Raw genomic sequence first — 21,451 nt, 5'->3', positions numbered from 1 at the left:
AATATGGATGGAAGGTTTGAAGGCTTTAGCTTTGATGGATAAGGACCAAGGATAGACTTTGGATATGCGAATGGATAGTGAAAAGGGATATCAACATCTTTAGAGTGAGCAACATAGTCATAGCCATCAATAGACTCATGAGTAGCTTTGATAGGAACAACAATTTTAATAGGATCACTTGAAGCTTGAGCACAATTTTGAAGTGGATATGGAGAAGTAGAACATGAGGGGATGCTTTAATCTTGACAAGTAGCTTTGGATAGCATAGGAAGAGAACTTTTCTCATAATTTTCAGTAAGCTCAAGGGAGATAATGGAAGTGGTATCTTCATCATACTTGGGGGATGGAAAAGACATAGCATATGGATGGGTGAAATTTTAAAGGAGATGAAAGGGTGCTTGATCTTGATCTTTCTTGACATTTATAGCTTTTTATTTTTTAGAGTCCTCTTGACATGGAGCAACTTCTAAAGACAAGGGAGAATGAAGAGTGAATGGAGTAGTGCTTGGATCTTTGGGCTTAGTAGCATGGAAAAGGTTTGCAACCAAGTGAAGGTTAGCTTGAGTTTCTTTTAGAGGTAGCCCTTGAGGATAGGCATAGTGTATGTGAAAAACATTATGCTCTTTATTTGATAGAGGCATGTTGGAAATATTTGAAGTGTTGGGAGGTGCATGAGTGTTGGAAGAAGTGGAGGTATCAAGGAAACTATCACTAGACATAGGTTCATTAATATTATCTTTCTCAAGAAAAGTATCCTCATCACGAGTCATTAGAGGTATCAATAATCCCATTATCAACAAGATCTTGGATTTTATGTTTTAGCTTAATGCAATCTGAAGTACTATGCTCATTCTATTGATGATAAGCACAATAGATATCCAAGAATGGGTTTCCATATGAGCTAGACTTAGGTAACATGATGAGCTTTGTGCCAAGAAGTATTTGTAAAGTGTCATCATAAGAATCTTCCAAGGGAGCAAAAGTTCTATCAAAAGTATGTCTAGAGTCCTTTTGTTGTTTCTCAAGTGAATGGTATGCATCCATATCTTTATCATTGTCTTGGTCAAAGATAGGTCCATCATGATAGCTTGGAATAGGCTCAAAGAAGGTATCACTTTTTTTCTCTCTAAGGAGGTCTTTAGATCTAGAAGATGAAGACATTTTATGTCTTGGAGTAGAATATGTAGACCTTGAAGAAGATGAACGATGTTTATGTAAAGTTCTTAAGGGAGATTCATTTAAGAATGAAATATTCTCCTCTAATCTTTTCTCAAGTTTAGACTTCATTTCTATCATACGCTTAGAGAGATGAAGGTAAAAAAGATCATTTGTCTCTTCTAGTTCTTTGTATTGAGTGTATAGATCTTGAAACTCTTTAGTGGTGTGGAGGATATCATGATCATCTAGATTTGGTTGAGGTTTGGTAGCACAAGGTTTGAATGCCATAGTGGTAGATAGATAACCAAGCCTAGAGGAAACTAGAGGAAGCTACGAAAGTGACATAAGATAAGTTGATCCCCAAACTAAAGAGGTATAGTGTTCACTTGCCAAAATAGTAAAGATAGAGTAAAGTGACTTGTCAAGAAAGTGTCCAAGAAACTTACAACACTAGTGACTCAATTCAAGAGCTAGGAAAGAAGCCAAGTATCCAAATAGATAGAGCAAGAGAGGTGACAAGTGAACAAATTTCCTAGCATAAGAGTGTAGTCAAGAAATCAAGGTAACCATTTTAGCAAAAATATAACTAGCAAGTGGACATAGACCATGAAGATAGAAAGACCAAGAGCACTAAGACCAAAGAGTAACTTTAAGCATGTTCAAGCACTAGAGACATAGAAAATAAAAATCAAATGATGAGACTCCCCTTAGCAAGAAACATAAATTTTTTTTTAAGATTTGATGCTTTGACTTGGTTGACAAAGTTTGACAATAGTTGATAGCATAGCAAGTTTGATGTTCAAAAGCAATTTCTTTCCAAGCAAGATAGTGACACATGGAGTAGTCTTCAAACAATCAAGCAAGGGAAAAATCAACCTTTCATGATACAAGCATATGTGAGGTCTTAAAAGAAAGCCCTAGAACTATCATCATGTGTATGTTCAAAAGATTTCCATAGGTCTAGCACATTCGAGAACACATCAAGCAATATCTACCTAAAAGTCATGGTTCATTACTCAACAACTTGGCCCATGCTTGATGCTCCTTCACCTCACACCAAGTGGTTGCCACAAGAGATATTGGCTTTGTCATGGAAGTGCCATAAACACAACCAAGGGAACATAGATGGTGAGTGTAAAATCTTGGGGTGATTCGGGTAGTCCACTAGGATCGATCCTTGCACCAAGAATTTGAGCGACAAAATAGGATAGCTACTAACCTAGGGTGTTTATAAAGGGCTTCCATTTGTAATGTTCCTCTTGCACCTAATTAAGGGACACCCCACCTTGCAGTGGGTAACAGACCTCGCGGTCACAAGAGCACCTTAAGCGTTCTTGCCTAGTGATCTCCTCATGGTCGAAATCTCATAAGTGATCACACTAAGAAAAGATAAACACTACATCTACCAAGGCTTTGTGTCTTTTATAGTCTTGAGTTTATAGTGGGTTGGAAGATTCGGGTATTAGCTTGTCCCTACTTGGGTCGTTCCTCTTAGGTTGTCCAAGAGTAGGCCCTCTGAAGGATTCTAACTAAGACAAATTGGATCCACTCTCAAGGGTTAAGATTTCTGATTCACCACAAGGATGAAGGGCATAATTTCCTATCTTGATTGCTTCCCCCAAACACACCAAGAAGATCCAATTACCCCCTTGCCTTCGAAATCCAAAGGTGGGTCAAGATTTCCGATTCACCACAATGGTGAAGAGCATACTCTCCTATCACCAAAGAACCTCAATCACAAGTTTAATGTGCCTAAGAAATGAAACCAACTAGTAGAATGTCACACATGGAATAAAAGAAATATAATAAAGTTTGGTTTTTATGCATTGGGCAACCCTGCAAACAATTGTTAGTAGCCCTTGCACATTTGAAGCTTTGACATATATTCTTTTTAGCAATGAAATGAGAAACTCCCTACAAAGAAACCAAGGTTAGGGCATAAAAACCAAGTAAGACCTGCAACATGAAGTGGTTAGTTGCCTCAAAAGTCCAAGTTATCTTCCAACCAAGTGTATGCAAAGAAAGTGCAAGCTAATCACAAATGCTCTCATTTTCACTCTTTGCTTTTGACCTAGTCAACAAGATTGGACTTTTTTGCTATGATTTTGGATCCAAAAATATAAATGAAAAGAAGAAACCCCTACTAAAAACTAGAGAGATTTCCAAAAATGCAATAAATTCAAAAAAATCTCTTCATTTGTGCCCTAGGGACCCATTTTGTCAAAACATACCAAATTTATCAAATTGAGTTTTTGATCCTTAATATGACCTCAAAATTCAAAACACAAATAAAGTAACCCTTATAGAATTCATTTTTTTTTCTAAAAATGTAAGTTTTTTTTTCCGAAAAAGTCACTAATTTGTGAGCAGAAACAACTTTTTATGAAAATAAAGAAAAATTCACAACTAACGCAAATCAAGTCAAAATGATATGAAAATTAGATTGAGACATCCCAGACCCAAAGTCAACTTGCAAAAAAACATTTAGAACCAAACTCCAAGTGGTTTAGGAGATATGATCAAATCTTCAAAAACCTAGGGTTTTGGCCTTCAAACCAATTTGCATATGGGTTATCCTTAAAACCAAAGTGAGAACTCTACAAAACCACTTGATTAGATCCAATATGCTGTTGTAAAAAAATAGAAATGAGAAATGAAAGAAAATGGAGCTAGAAACATGATTCAAGCCCCACGGTGGGCGCCAAAAATGTATGCATAAAAGTGTCACACTTCTATAAACCTTTATTCTTGAGAGAACCCATGGAAGAGGCAGTCTCAAGATCCAGCTTATAGTTCTCTATCTATGACGTGCAAAGGCTATGAGATGGTGGCTCTAAAATTAGCCAAACTATGCAACCCTTGCAAGGTGCACCATAGAACGAGAGATTCAAAGAGTAGAGGCAAGAGTGCCCATATCCAAGAATCGAGAATAAAATGCAAGCTATTCTAAATGAAATACAAGCTAACAAAGAGAACTAAGCTAAAGTATAAATAAAACTAAGATAAAAAGTATACCATAATTTAAGTAGAATGAGAGCTAAACTAAAATGCCAAAATGCAAGAATGCTCCAAGTCTCCAAAATCACCAAGAAAACTTGCAGCATAACAATAGCATGAGAGACTAAGATTTTTTGAATGAGGAGAGAGCCCCCCCTTTTAAAGAAAAATAGATGGTAGAGATTGAGAAGCAAGATGAATGTAATCAAGGGTGGAGTTTGAAAGTGGGAGTGATCCATGTGCACAAGCATCTCAACCAATCACAATTAATGGTTGACTTTTGAGAGGGTTTGAAATGTGTGGAGGAGAATTAAAGTTATTCTAAAAAAAGAAGATTCCTCTCACATAGGAAATTTTGCATTAATGTGTAGACAAAAATGCCCTTTCTTTTATTTCTAAAATAGGAATAATGCTTGTGTGCACACTTAGGATAAGAGATGAGTGGAGAATTTTATTTAATTAAAAGGGTGACATGTTCTTTTAATTAAATATGAACTTGGGATAAAGTGGTCATACTATAGGTTATAATCGAATAAATAGATTTTTGAAGATTTGATCAAAAATAACCATTAGATAAATTATGCAAAAATGCTAGAAAGAGGGTCATAGTCTAGATGACCATTTTTAGTTGATTACACCCCCTACTAACAACTTCGAGGATGCAACAATATTTCTATCACTGGAAACAAAACTTTATGAAACCTCACAACTACATTTGGCTTATCCTCTATCAGGGTGTGATAAAAACTTTAAGCATAACTTAAAGCATGTGCAAAATAAAGAATAAAGTGTTGGACTAGAACATAAGAGATACATGACAACAAGATCATGAAACAATCACCAAAATATTTTGGCATTAAATCAACTAAATATCCTAACTAGGAACACACCACAAAAATCAAATATGATAGGCTTACAACTAGATACTTTAACGTAGTGCCTAATTCTACACCTACTTGTCTAAGTGTCATTCAATTAAGCACCAATAGTAGAATAAATCTAAATGTTGAATTGAACTTAACCTAGTAGTAGTCTTTTCATCTTGGTGCAAAAAATTCCATGAGTTATGCCAACCTAATGAATAACACCATATTTTAAACAAAATTAAGGAGAAATACATTAAAATAATTTTTTAAAGAAAAACACAGAGCGAGCTGGTGAAATGGAATTATTGTAGTGGGTGGACTAGGGACAACTAGTGATCACCTAAACCTAATAAAATGATATTATTCTATTGTGATGCCATGATTTATGATTTTGTGTGATTATTTAATACCTTGTGATGTTTTACTTTGTGGGTAAAGAACCTAGGCAGACTAGGTGAGTAACTCTGAATGGTGGTTGAGGCCCAAAGTGGTCACTATGGTAACTCAATGAAGAGTTGTTTAATAAAGTGATAAGATAAATACATAAATTTAAAATGAGGTAAATTCACATTTAAATAAGATTACTTTGATGCATCACCCATGCTAATAGTACTAGAATAAGCTAGGAATGGAAGTGAGATAAGGTTCCTTTGTGATGGCACAATCAATAAACCTTGTCTTCATGAAAGGTGTTAAGTTTCATGTGTAATTACACGGAGACTATGATCTAGAGGTGATGGACATGGTATCTCAAGTGGTGAGAGATATGCAATTACACTCACTTATGTCGTAGTCTAGACTCTTTACATCCGTGATTTGCCTACGTTACTAGTAGACCCACTTGGCTTGATGTCATTGTGTTTTATGCTTTGTTTTTATGGAAGGGTTTTTACCACCTTAGTTATATGTTCTAATTATCTTTTCTTGTACATGCCTTGGTTTCTATCTCCTAGCTTGAGGGAGCAAGCCTAATTGTCCCACATGGTTGGGTGGTTAATCTTATTGAGGTACTCTTTGTGGTCTCATGGATGATCCTTGCACCTGTTCCTTTCTAGGTTAAAATTTTTATATTGTAGATTATTTTATTTTGAGATGTATTGGTGTATATGTATTCATGTAATTGTGATCTCTTGAAAAAAGCCATAAGGAATAATGATGTATATTGATGTAATTCCATTTCAAAATCAACATAATAATTTTGTTGGAAATTTGGCTAAGGAGATTAATTAGGGTTGTCATTTATGACAACATATAGCTTACATTGAGAAGGAAAAATGAAAGGATAAGTTTAAAGTTATAATAATTTAGAAAATTGTCTAAGTACATATCAATAGAACAATACACAATCATCTTATTTTATTTAGTGCAAATCACTGGAAGCACATGGGATTGTGCACACTTACATGAATGAAGAATATAGTATATATAACATGAGGGTAAAAGCAATAAAGGTTTGGAAATGTACAAATGATAGTATTGCAAGTTTGAGATACTTGTGAAACTTTCCTTTTAAAAAGAATGTCTTCTTCGTGCTTGTCAGGTTGCATTGTAGTGATTGTTAAAATTTATGAATGGTTTTTTAATTTGTAAAATTTTAAAGAGAAATTACTTTTGGGTTACATTACTTTTGAGATATTAGAAGGAAGAAAATTTACTATCGTTTTAAGGGAAAATTCTAATAAAACCTAAATCTAGAAACCCTAAAACCATGTTGCACGAAACCTATCAAAACCCTAGGTTCTTAAGAAAGCTTACATACAAAATAATTAGAAAATATGAATATTCATCCAATTTAGAGTTTGATTAAGTGTCTTTGTAGATAATTTATAAACTTAAAACAAATTGAAAGTCAAAGATAAACTAGACATTATCATTTAAATTAAATTAAATCTAATATCTAAAAAATAAAAAAATTGAGAAAAATTATATGTCAAAATATATTTACATATTTAATAAATAAAATAAAATATAGTTATTATGAAAATAATTATGTTTAAAAATATATGTATAAAGATATACATGCAAATCAATGTAGTTATGCATGTAAAGTAATTAGTACAAATGAGTATATTTATGCATGTAAAAATCAATAAATTATTATAAATTTGTTCAGTGCTCCCCTTGGGATTTGTGACAAGGGATTAACTACCCCCTATGTACTATAAGTTGAGTGGTTGTACCGGGCATTGACAGATCAATCTTTTGGTGCAACAACAACCCCACCTTAACAAGTGGTATCAGAGCTTGGTCACAGGTTTGAATCCTCAGACCCTCAGGTAACGTTGAGGGGGAGATTTGTAACATCTCGCCAGGGAACCCAAAAGAAATAAACCTAAAATTTCACTAAGTTTGTCAAAAAAATTTTTTGAAAGATAATAACTGTAGACACCTAAAAACTTTTAGAAAATAAAGTATTTTTATTTTCTGAAAAATTCTTGATGACATCATCATTTATTAATTAATTAATTAATTTATTTATTTTTATGCCATTAAATCCCTTTATCTTAATTAAAAATATTTAATTAAAGAATCCCTCCCAAAAATGTTTAAATCTTATTTAAACATTATTTCCTTATTTATTAATTATTTAATTAATAAATTGACCAAAAAACCCAAAATAAATAAAAAAATTATTTTTTGCCCAAAACTTGGCCAATTTCCTTAAGACCACTAACCTCTTCCAAAATCTTCTAATCCTTCTTTAATTTTGATTAAAGGCTAATCCCATCATTTCCTACCCCTAATCCCAACTCAAAATATTTAATTAAGATTAAATATTAATCCTCGTGTTTATTAAAAAAGTTTTAATAAATATCTCCTCAACCCAAACCCTTGAAATAAATAAAATTTTATTTATTTTCTAAAAATCTAATTTATCCTCATCCTAAGAAGTTCTAGACTCTTCTAGAAAGTCTTCATCCTCATCCTAGGAAATTCTAGACTATTCTAGAAAGTCTTTATCCTCATCCAAAGTCTAGACTCTTCTAGAAGATGTCTTTAAACCTAATCCTAATCCCCTCCTAACCTTGTCACATTCCCTAACATGGGTTAAAACTTACTAACCCAAGCCAAAGTTAACAAATATCTCCTCCTTCACCCACCCTCATTAAATGCCATCCACTTGCCTATCCCTAAGCTAATCCTAAACCATCCTAATCCAACCTCTAATCATTTGCACAATCCTAAGCAAGCTTAAAACCCTCCTAATCAAGCCCAAGTCGAAATTGCTCTCATCTCCCTCAAAATATCTCAACCATAAAACTTTATGAAGCCCACAAAGTCATAAATGACTCTTCCAAGCCCTTTTATTGCTCTTACAAGCCATTATGAGGGTCTTTATGAAGATTTTATCCATTGAGCCTCCTTTGTTGACTCATCCTTCCGCTTTCCTCCATCCTCTCACCCTGTGACATGTGTCACTCCCTGATTGGCTGTAAGGAAGCACAATCCATGTGCTCTCTTCTCATGCAAATCTGAGCCCTCCATGAGCTTTTTCCCATCCTTGCATCTTAGCCCTCAATCCCTCAAGCCTCTTGCCTATAAATTGGATCCTTCCCCTTTGCAAAATAACACAATCCATGAAGTAAATTCATAATGCCATTTTAAGAAGCCATTTTACATCAAAACCATACACTCACACCCAAATTCCAACTCCATTTGAAGCACTTTTTTTTGAAGCATAAGCTTGAGCATACATCCTATCTATTTAGACACAGTCACTCAACAAGAGAGCTTCTTATTGAGAGAGCCCATTAATGGCTCATATTCTTAATTGAGAGCTCATCTTAGTCTATCTTGAAGTTTATGAATTTTGTTTAGTTTATAGATGCTTTATTTAAATTTGGTTTCTATTAGCATACTAACATTGCTCATATACAATAACATCAACATATAACATATCGAAAGCAATAACATACATATATACAAACATCATAAATAGATTACATCTCCTAAGGGTCCCATGATGTTGAATCACATTTAAGTTTATTAATATTAAATCTAACATATAACCAAAATCTAAATCATGGAATAATCATAAGTACAAATATAATAAATAATATATAATTATAGGATACTATTTGACAATAATCAGAATGCATAATCATCCGCTGTACAAATCATAGGGTATGAAAAGCTCAAAAAATATACATCATAAACAAATACATCATCTCATAAGATCTCTGATAAAACAAATATAGTACAACATAATATAACCATCCAATATAAAGCACGAGATCAGAAAGAAAGGATCAATTGCACAAGGACATCCAGCATCAACATCCAACTGTTGGATCTCAATGGTATAAGAAAAATGCACTACCACCCAACCTTGCGGTAACCTAAATGGCATCTTGTAATTGTATATTATTTATTGGATTTGTACTTATGATTATTCCATGATGTGGATTTTTGTTTTATGTTAGATTTAATACTAATAAACTTAAATGTGATTCAACATCATGGAACCCTTAGGAGATGTAATTTGTTTATGATGGTTGTATATATGTATGTTATTGCTTCCACTATGTTATATGTTAATGTTATTATCTTTAAAAAAAAGGTTTGATAAACTTAGTGAAACTTTAGGTTAATTTGTTTTGGGTTCCGTGGTGGGGCATTACATTTGGTATCAAAGCCCGAGTTTCTACATTGGGAGCTCTGGGTATATTGGAATGTCGCTAGTTGACAAACTAGTTAAATGAAACAAAACATAAACTGTATATGTATCTATTACAACTTGAACACTTCAAACTTCAAACTCACTTTTTTGAAACCTGGGAAAAGGCAAAAACTTGGATTAGTCTTGAGATTTGATTTTAGACATATTTTTCTTGTGATTGTACTTTATAGTAGTATGTTCTTATGGATATTATAGCATCTTGTTGTACTTGGATATTATTGTAGGATGGTATCTGGGATGAGATCTTTAGTGAGAGGTCGCAACTTAGGCTATGGTAGAGATAGGGATATTAGTGTGCATAAGTTTGCCCATGAAGGTCATGTTCAAGAGGAGAACATAGAAGAGCACCATAGTGATCATCAGGCCAATTTAGAGGAGGTTGACGTAAGGTAGATGATGAGGACCATTATAGAGCATCTACCTCCTCCTCGAGGTGGAGATCATGAGGGGTCACACCATGCAGGGAATGAGGAGAGACATAGGTCTAGAAGTCTTTAGAGAGACCTTCACGATGACAACAAACATAGGACAATTATGACCGCTCAGATGAAGGACCTTTAGAGGTTCAAGATCAAACCTTTCAATGGGTTGGGTTCAATATATGTGGCAGAACAATGGCTAACTGCTTTAGACAGGTGTTTTTCTATACATAACTTTGACTCTAATATCAATGTGAGATTTGCCATCAACCACCTAGAACTCTTTGGAGTTGCATGGTGGAACATCAAGGAGAAGAATTTGGGGGTAGCTATAAATATTGTCACATGGGAGTTATTTCTGGAGAACTTCTATGAGCGCTTCCTACCAAAGGAATGGTAGCAACAGAGAGCATATGAATTTCACAATCTAAGACAATACACTATGATTGTAGCAAAGTATCAATGAAAATTCTATGAGCTTATACCTTATGCAGGGATCAATGATAGCTCGCCACTGATGACACAACATTTTACTTGGGACCTTAATAACCATCTCATTGGGGGTGTTAATATATTTCATCCTAAAACCCTCAAGGAAGTGGTACATCAAGCTTTACTTGTAGAGCAAATTGTCACCTTAAGACATGGTGGTTTTGTGGGAGCACCTGTAGCATTAGGGTCCAAAGGTAATCAAGGAGTGGATAGTAGTAGGAAGCCTCCTTCTTCTGGAGGCAATCAATAGTAACAGTAGGGACAATCTTATCCTCCAACACAGAGTGGTGGAGGTGGTTCACATTCTAGGGATTCTTAGTATTCTCAACACAATAAGTGCAACTAGTTTGACCAACCATCACATAGTACACATTCTTATGCTATTGGAGGTAGTTTTCAGCAATCTAGTGCACCTAGAGTACATAGGAGTTTTGATGGAGAGTGTTATCATGTGAACAATGCGGACACAAGTCATCCCATTATCCTCAATGGAAATCACATTTCTCAATTTAGAGACCTACAACTTCAAAACCCATGGTTGGAGATTTGGGTAGATCACAGAGAGTGTTCTCAATGGAGTCTTATCCTCCTACAAGGGGAAAGGGTCCAATGGGACCTGCACAGTGAGTGCTTTAGTTTTATATTTTTTTTGTAGGCTTCTAGGAGTAAGTCTAAGTCTAGGGGGTGGATGTAATACCTACCCCTAGTTGACTTTTTAGATTGTATTGCTGAATTCTTTTAGGCTAGTTTAATGGTTATGTTTTATGATTATCAGTACTTGGTTACTAGATTTGATTAAATGTTATTTCATACTCAATTGATTTATGTGATGAGTTACTTAGATGTTTCATGTGTTCAGAATTATTTTTATGATGATACATGTATGTTCATACAATGATTTCAATTATCTCATGATGATTAGTTAGATGAATGATTTATATGCAGTTCTATGGATACTTACCCCATACTTGCATGTTATACTTTATGATTGACGTTTCTGATGTAGGTTGAGGGAGGGAGTCGTAGTCACCTGCTAGTCAAGATCTACACAGTGCACCACTCCCTGCCATTTTTTATTTAGTTTAGATTATATGTGTATGTACATGCTCAGATTTTATGTAGATTACAGATACCAGGTATCGACTTCCCTAAATTGCCAGGATGAGCATACCTTATCGTAGTATCTCAATGGTAAAAATGGGAAGATGACTCTTGAGTCCAAATCCTAATATTATGCCAATTGTCCTAGAAAGTAGGACAAGTATCTGAGTTGTTTAGTCATCTGAATTCATCGAGTGACATGAATTCGTGATTTTGATCCAAGAGTTTGATTACGTTCTCTATCTTCAGTTGAGTTCTTGGATTTGGTCTTGCGGGTCTGTTGTGATTTTTAGTTATAATTAAATCATATTGAAAGATAATTTAATGAACAAATTATAAGGAAAAATTCAATATTTAATTAACTCAGAAATTAATTAAATAAAATGATTAAATTTAAAAGATTTTATTAAGGTTCTAATTTTTGCGTATTTATATTTATTTAATTTAATGATAATTTATTTAGGAGTTTCATTTTAAATAATAAACTCTAAATAATATTATTTAAATTAATAAATATTTTATTAAAAACATTTCATGAATTATTTAAAGAGAAAAAGAAATTGAATTAATAAAGTTTATTTTAATTAAAGTCAAAAGTTGGTGCATGAAATTAAAATATAATAAAGTAATTAAAGAAAAGGGGTTTCGCGTGATTGCACAATTGAAGCTGTAATTTGGGGAAAAAAATTTTATTAAGAAATTAGAGTTCATTTCTCCATAACTAGGATTTGGAGGAGAAATTTTTGAGAATGTTTTTTGAAGAAGGGGAAATTGCTTGCAAGCTCTGTGCGTTCGTGGTTTTAGCATTAGATCTAGGTAGGATCTTGTGGGTTTTGTTCAGTAGTTTTTGTTCCTTTAATTCTCTGTATTCTTCATGTCTGGATGAATTTGTTTTCAGAATTTGAATCAAGTTGAAACCCTTGTATGTGAATTTAGTGTTCTCTAATTGAGAAATTTATGTATATGCTTTCAAGATTAGAAACCCTCATTTGTAAATTTTGGAGATTTGCATTTTGATATGAGTAGGGTTTAAAAAGGAAATCAAGATTTGAAATGTGTAATTCGTTTAGTTAATTGTAATTTTTCAATCAGATATGTCACATGAAATTTATATATATATATATATATGATAATACATTGGAGTGAGGCAGGCCACCACATCCCACCTCCCCTCCCTATTTATTACCCCTGGCGACGATTATTGGTACTGCTATTCAATAGTGTTGCTGCAGTAGTAGCAAAGTACTGTAGCAGTTTGTTGTGGCAACAGACTCACTGCAGGCCAACGAGCCTTTAAACACGCCAAATTTTTGTTTAGTTTTTTTAATTATATTTTTTAATTTATTAAAAATTTTAATAATTAATGTTTCTTTTTAATATAGTTTTATTAATTATTAATTAATAGTAAATATTATTTGATAAGTTTAAATTAAATTTTTATTTAATAATTATGGTTATTAATAATTGCATTGTTTTATTAATAAATCAATAATTATTATTTTAATAAATTAATTATTATTAATTAAATTATTTTATAATATTTAATAGAGGCGTTATTATTTTTTAGAAGTTAGTGATAATTGTGTGTTCTGATTTAAAAAGGAAAAATGGGTTCAGTTATATGGGAAAATTGTAAACTTTATCAAGTTGAAAATCTATAACGTAAACGTAAACTTGAACCTTACTGTTATATCAAATTGTATGTTTACAAAACCAAACAAAAACTATGAAACTACATTGCCAGTTGTATGTTTTCTTTTGTGTTGGGTTTGGGGTTGACTTAGAGTGTCGACCAGTTTTGGGATATCTACCAGAGATCGAGAGTTATTGTTTATGGTGATGTCATGAGATGTCATAGCTTTTTATATGTGTACTTGATTTTGGATTAGTCCTATTAGGATGATTCTATTGGTGAAATCTGTGATCTTGATGATTGATATTTTAGTGCTTTATAGTTTCTTGTTTAAGAGCTGATGTGTATTTTATGGTCATATGAGACCTTATGCTTTTACTAAGCTTAGGGTAGGTTATCTTTATGTCATGTTGGGAAGTGGCTTGCAATGGAGGTTGGATAATAAGTGATAACATTTCATTAAATGAGAGTAAAATAAATTAATAGGAGTCTTTTTTTTTCCTTGCCCATGCCTCGAGTGCTAGTACATGCTAGGATGGGAGTAGAGAGGATGCTTGGTTGTGACCTTGCTTCATTAGTATGCCTTGTTAGTACAAAAGGATACTAGTGCCACATATAGTCACCAAGGGACCAAAGTCCAGTGAGGCTACCAGGGTAACCTTAGAGTTGACTCATGTGATGACACTTGTTCACTTACATAGTAGATTTCGTACGTGTCATTGTTGCCTCTGGGTTTAGATGTCATTTGTGTCTTGGTACCTTTGAGATGGACTGATTTAAGGTTTTCCTTGACCTAGATGTTGGATTCGACTGTTAGTATTTTTATCCTATTTAGGACTTGAGGCTATCTCCTTAGCGCAGTGGGTGTGGACCATTCAGGTTACCATGAGGTTGGGTGGTAGTGCTTTTTACTTGGCCATTGAGATTTGACAGTTCGATGTTGATGTAGGAGCATTTTGCATGGAAAAATTATTGGAAAAAAAAAATTGAAAAAAAAAAAAAAATTTGAAAAAGAAAAAAAGGCAAAAGAAAAAAAAAAAAAAAAAAAAATTGTGGAGGAGAGAGAAAGTGATGAAAATTAGAGGAGAAATAATAAAAAATAAAAAGGAGAAAAGAAAGGAAAAGAGGATTTTTATTTTCGAGGTGCATAGGTGGCATAAATAGAAAATTTTTTAAAAAATAGTTGTCATTACATTAATCGAGGTGTGTAGGTGGCATCTTAGAAGCTTGTAGAAAGTTTCTTAAATCTTGCATTTAATATTTGTTGTGATCCATAAAGGAAATGTAATTTTCTAATTGGGCCACATGGTGGTGCTTAGTTGTAATTCTAGAAGGTTATGGAAGTTTTAGAAGGTTGTGGATATTGTGTAGGAGGAATTCTAGAAGGTTGTGGATAAGTCATGCATAGGGTGGTAAGTGCCTATTTAAGCAAGGCATATGAGCATTTCTAATCAAGCTCAAGGAGTAGCTTGGGAAGTAGAAGCTCAAGGAGAAGCTCGAGGAGTAGTAGCTTGAGAAGTAGAAGTTCGGAAAATAGAAGCTCTTTAAGTGTAAGCTCTTGTAGTGAATTTTCAAGTATTAATGGATGCTTTATGAAGCATTTTTGTCATCTCTATCTTCATATTGTTGCTTTATTGATTGTGAGTGGGTAAGGGTGGTGTGGCCCTTTATCAAGTGGTATCAGAGCGGGAGATCCTGAGTGTACAAGCAGATCGTCGAAGTGTGAGGCAGTTTGTACCAGGACCTTGGTTGGGCAAAGTTTATCAGAGCTGGTGGACTGCAAATCTGTTGTCCTAGACTTGTGATGTGGTTCCTGATTGTTCGTGCGAGGTGGCAGGTTGTGATCTGACTTGCAAACAATTTGGTTGTCACAAGGAGCGTGGGAAGGATTTGTTGCAGAGGGTTTACGAAGATCTTGGGAGATGGCTCCAAGAGGATTGGACCCTAAGATGATTGCAAAGATCCATGATATAGTGGAGAAGAATTTTTCTAAGATGTTTGCTCGGTTGGATGCTAAAGCTAAGAAGGTCAAGGTGGAAGAGGATGGTTTTGCTGATCAATTTGTGGAGCTTGATGCAAAACCTGTAGAGCAACTAGAGGTTGTTGCTAAAGATATTCCTAATGTTGTTGATGTTGGGATAGATGTTGGTTTTCATGATCAATTGGTTGAGGAGATTGTGGAGCACTCGGTTGTGGATGATCTAGTTGATGTTGGTGGTGACTTGTATGTTGCAGAGCACTCGGTCGTGAATGATCTGATTGTTGGAGGTAAGTTATGTATTGCAAAGCATCTTATTGTGAGCAATGAGGTTGTTGGTGTTGAGAGTTTGGCATGTGTTGATGGAAATCTACATGTTGATGCTAATGCAAAGCTTGTTATTACTGGTATGGATTCACTAGTTGCTGATGTGAATGGGAGTTTGGTAATGAAGCATTATGTTCAGTTTGTTTATGAAGGTGAGCATGCTGATTGGATGGTTGAGATTCTGGTGTTTGATAGAGTAATGCAAATGTGGAAGATTTGCATGGTGGTTTTGTTGTTCCCGTTGAGGTGGAAACCTTTGGTGAAGATGAAGATGGTGGTAGATCTTACTTTTGGCGTCAAAGTGTGGGACACACTTTTCTATCTACCGGGGGAGTCTAATGCAGGAGCATTTTGCATGGAAAAATTATTGGAAAAAAAAATTGAAAAAAAAAAAAAAAAATTGTGGAGGAGAGAGAAAGTGACGAAAATTAGAGGAGAAATAATTTTTTAAAAAAAGGAGAAAAGAAAGGAAAAGAGGATTTTTATTTTTGAGGTGCATAGGTGGCATAAATAGAAATTTTTTTTAAAAATAGTTGTCATTACATTAATCAAGGTGTGTAGGTGGCATCTTAGAAGCTTGTGGAAAGTTTCTTAAATCTTGCATTTAATATTTGTTGTGATCCATAAAGGAAATGTAATTTTCTAATTGGGCCACATGGTGGTGCTTAGTTGTAATTCTAGAAGGTTATGGAAGTTTTAGAAGGTTGTGGATATTGTGTAGGAGGAATTCTAGAAGGTTGTGGATAAGTATGCATAGGGTGGTAAGTGCCTATTTAAGCAAGGCATATGAGCATTTCTAATCAAGCTCAAGGAGTAGCTTGGGAAGTAGAAGCTCAAGGAGAAGCTCGAGGAGTAGTAGCTTGAGAAGTAGAAGTTCGGAAAATAGAAGCTCTTCAAGTGTAAGCTCTTGTAGTGAATTTTCAAGTATTAATGGATGCTTTATGAAGCATTTTTGTCATCTCTATCTTCATATTGTTGCTTTATTGATTGTGAGTGGGTAAGGGTGGTGTGGCCCTTTATCAGATGTGGTTGCTAGAGTTCCTTGTATTGTAATTTACTTTCATTTTGTTCTTGTGTAATATGATGGATGGTTATACTCTATTGTATTGTATTTGATTTTATAGATCTTATGAGATGGTGTAGTTTATTTTATATGTATATTCGTTCAACCTTTCATACCTTGTGACTTGTACAGTGGATGATTATGCATTCTGATTATTGCAAGTAGCATTTGAGATAATTGTATATTATTTAAATGGATTCATACTTGTAGTTATTCTTTGATGTGGGTTTTGTTATATATTGGATTAAGTATTAATTAAACTTAAATGTGATTCAACGTCATGGGACCCTTAAGAGATGTAATTTATGTGTTGTTTATGTATGTGCATATGTTATTGCTTCTGCTATATTATATCTATTGTTGTTAAGTTATTATCTTTCAAAAAAAAATGTTTAGCCAACTTAGTAAAACTTTAGGTTAATTTATTTTGAGTTCCCTCATAGGGTGTTACAAGATTGTTAGAAATTTGTTCAACACTCCCCTCAGGATCCATGACAAGAGCTTAACTGCCTCCTGTGTACTATAAGTTGAGTGGTTCTATCGAGAATTAATAGATCAGTCTTTTGGTGCAATTACAACTCCACTCTAACATAAATGTGTATTAGAAAAATTGATATAATAATCGTGCATGCTTAAAAGTAAGCATACATGTGAAAATAATGCATGCAAGCTTATTTTAATTTTATGTATATTAATTTTTGAAATTATTAAAAACAACAACTATTGTTTAATTATTAATTTTTAGATTTTAAAAATAGAAAAAAATTTAAAAAATTATATATATATATATATATAGAAAATTAAATAAATAATTAACTTTTAATTTTTATATGTGAGTTATAAAATAAATAAATAATAATAATGCTTTTATTTATACACCTAAGTCCAGTTAACTCTTGGCGGAATATAATCTTATTAGATGTTTATAAATGCATGTGTAGTTATAAGTTAGTAAATATTTAATTATGATTTAGTGATATTTTAAGTGAAGTTATAGTGAGGTTAACTAGATAATCATTTATTTATGGTGAGTAGATATAAAGGGTGGAATTATATTTAATTATAATTATAATTATAATTGAGTTATTTATAATAGAACTATGAGTTCAATGGAAATTAAATATTAATATTGGATTTATATAGAAGTTTAAGCAATACTTTAAGAATGATATTGATATTAATATTTAATCTAATACTTTATGTTATTAACTAAAATATTTATAATCTAAGATCATTTTAATTAAGGATATAATAATATGTTATATTCAAAATTGATAAAATAATAATGTAGTTAATATTTAATGAAGAGATAATTTTTTGAGTTGAATATTAAATTATTCAATAATTTATAGAAAATAATATCATTATAATATTGATTAATTATGGTGATTTAATAGTCAAGAGCCTACAATGCATCAGTAAATTGCGAGTCTCTCATCAGGGAGGTCTTGGGTTGAAATCTTCTTGAGATTAACATATAATAATAATTAATCTTAACAATAATAATAAATGAATTATAAACTAATTTAGTTGCAAAACTAAACTTGTATTATTATTATGATTTCTTACTATATGATTTTTTTGTATTTACATTTATGATGTTTTGGGGGTTATGTAGTTAGCCAATTAGTATTATACACTAGAGGCTATGGGATTTTATTTTCATGTGAAATTATATAATTATTTTTGTGTCTTGATTAGTATGTGTATGGTTTGTAGTGTGAGTGTGAGTAATCCTTCTTGTTCTGGTCATCATGCCTTTTAACTGAAATGGGTGATGACCATTATTTTATGAAGTCCAAATTTTTTTGGTCACCTTATGTTATCATTTATGTTGATGTATGTTCTAGATGGTTGTGTTGGGTATTATGTTACTTTCTTTGGAATGGTTATCTTTAGGTGTGATGTACTCTGCGATAGAGATGGATGTTATCGATATTGGTTTATTATTGTTCTGATGATGATGATACTTTATGGTTTGTTACCATGATTATGAGATGGAGAATTCTACGAGATCTTATATTGAGATGGACAATGAATTCTTCTGTGGATGTGATGTTCTTTCATATACTCCATTATTTTACTTTGGTGACTTTCATGATTATGATTTATGAGAATGTTTTTGGTATGATTTGGATTATTTTCAATGGAGCATTGAGGTAGGTTATCTAGGCATATAAGGGGAAGTGGCTTGCGATGGGGGGTAGGGTCCTAAGTGGTTGCTAAGGTAACTCATTCTAAGTATCTTAATTAAGTGATAACACTACACATTAAATGGGAGCTTTTTAAATGAATTAAAGATTAAGTGTTCCTTGGGCATGCCTTGAGTTCTAGTACAGGCTAGGATAAGAGTGGGAGAAGATCCTTGATTATGATCTTGTATAGTTAGTTTCCTTGTCTGTATGAAAGGATTACTAATGTTGCATAGAGTCACTAGGGGGCTAGGGTCCAAAGAGAATGTCAGGGTAACCTCAAAGTTGACTCATGTGATGACACTTCCTCATATGCATCTTAGGTTTCCTATATATTTATATTTATGTTTATGTTTATGTTTCGGGTTCCTCTTGAATCATCTTTTTGTATGAGTAGTACCACTTGTTGTAGAGAGCCTTTAGGATCCTTGCCTAGGATTTGTGTTGTTTACTGTGTGGTTTGATTACCCATGTGTGGATTGTACATTATCATCCCTTGCATAGTGGGAGTGATACCTGATTGGGTTACCACGAGGTTGAGAGGTAGTGACTTCTTACCATTTGAGTCCCCCACAGATTGGCACTAATGTTGGATATTCCATTGATGCAGTTGTACCATTATTATTCTTATTATTATTCTTATCTTAAAGACTTTCTATTCAAATGTTGTATCTATGTATTAATGTATATTGGTATCTTGAGATCCTACAGGATAATGTATTGTATTTTGATGTACTTGCATTTATTATTGCATACCCTACAACATGTGCATTGGATGTTTTTATCTGGATGTTCTTTATCATATTAGTTGTATTTATGTATTTACTTATGAGATTATGTATATGTTAGTCATTTACGATTATGGATATTATACTTAAGCTTGAAATTAATTAATAAAAATTCCTTACAAGTGACTCAACGTGAAGGAACCCTTAAGGAAATAGAAACTAAATTTATAATTTCTTATGTGTTCTTGATGTCTATGTATATATTACTTTTGCATTGTTATCATGTGTTGTACAAAAAAATGTTCAGTAAAATATTGTAACATAGTATGTTAATTTCTCTTGGGTTTTCGATTAGGGCATTACACATTCACTACAAGTTTGAAACCATAGGAGATTCTGACATTATGAGTGAATTTGAAAATGTGCATAAGCAAGATATGACATTTAAGGAAGGTATTGAGCATCTGGGGAAACTTAAGGTTGCATAGTGCATATTCACCATGAATTCGATAATGAGCAATGAACAAGAATAATTTTGAGCCATGTACATGATAATATGTTATGGATTGGAGATAAACTAATTGAAATTACAAGTGACCTAATCCATGACATGACAGGTTTAAGCAACAAAGGCATAATATTGGTTAATGAGAAAAATGGGAAGAAGATTGGTGAAATAATATAGAAACTAAGTGGAATAGAAGAGGAATGATGTTAAGCAAGATAAAACAAAATGGTGTGAGATTTATCAACAAAACTTGGCTTATGCTATGAATTCTGGTTCTAGAGATGATGAAGTGTCAACAAAATTCATTAGTGTAACCTATAAGATGTGTGTAGACAAAAAGGAAGTGAATCTTTGTGATATTTTGAGACAATGACTAGTTGATAACCTTGAGAGGATAAAGAATAATGAGTATGCAACTTTCAGATTTTAATCACTACTAACTTATCTATTCTTTCATGTTAAATTTCCCAACATGCCTCAATATGTATGGAAATCTGATAGTTTACTATGGAGTTAGTGAGCAATTATATTAGGAAAACTTTAGAGGATTACATGACCAACAATATAACAAATGTGATGAGATAATTTCAGTTTAAGATGAAGAAGATAGCAAGAATTTCTAGATCTACTATAAGGAAATATAAGGATGATATATGTTTCATGATGGAATTTGACAAAACATGTATCGAAGCAGTAGAACAAAGAGCTATATTTGTTGAGCCACTCGGAAGTGATGAAAGACATGATAGATGGATATGCAAAAGAAATATTGGAATCTTCTTTAGATGATGACAATGATAGATGGTGCACAATAGAAGAGAGACTGATAGATGCACAACAACTACAGATATCAAAAGCAACAAAGAAGAAAGTGGATGATGTAGTAAAGAAGATGCTTAAGGGTACTGAAATGACCAAGGAAAAATATGTTGAAGCCAAGAAAATAACATTTGAGATGAGAGCAAGTGGACAGAGTGACATTCAAATTGTTCAAACTTTTTCAGTAGAACCTTCTACAAGCACACCACGGCCTGCAATTATTCCACCAGTAGCAACTACAACTACAACACCCTTGGCAGATCAACCAATAAAAGAATAAGTTATAATTATTGACTAGCCTACACCTTTTACAAGGAAATCAACAAGATCTTCACCAGTAGAGGTCACAGTTAAGCAAGAGGAACAAGAAAAAACATGTAAGAAGTCTAAAAGGATTAAGGAGATGACATTTTGACTAGTTCCTAAGAAGAATCAATACTTATGTTGGAAAGAAGAGTGAAAAACAAGAAGAGGAAGAGAAACCATTGA

Source organism: Cupressus sempervirens, chromosome 10 (assembly GCF_028749045.1).
Source record: "Cupressus sempervirens isolate cs-2001-9-10 chromosome 10, ASM2874904v1, whole genome shotgun sequence".
NCBI lineage: Eukaryota > Viridiplantae > Streptophyta > Pinopsida > Cupressales > Cupressaceae > Cupressus > Cupressus sempervirens.
The sequence above is the reverse complement of the archived record's forward strand: the minus strand, read 5'-3'. Positions refer to the sequence as shown.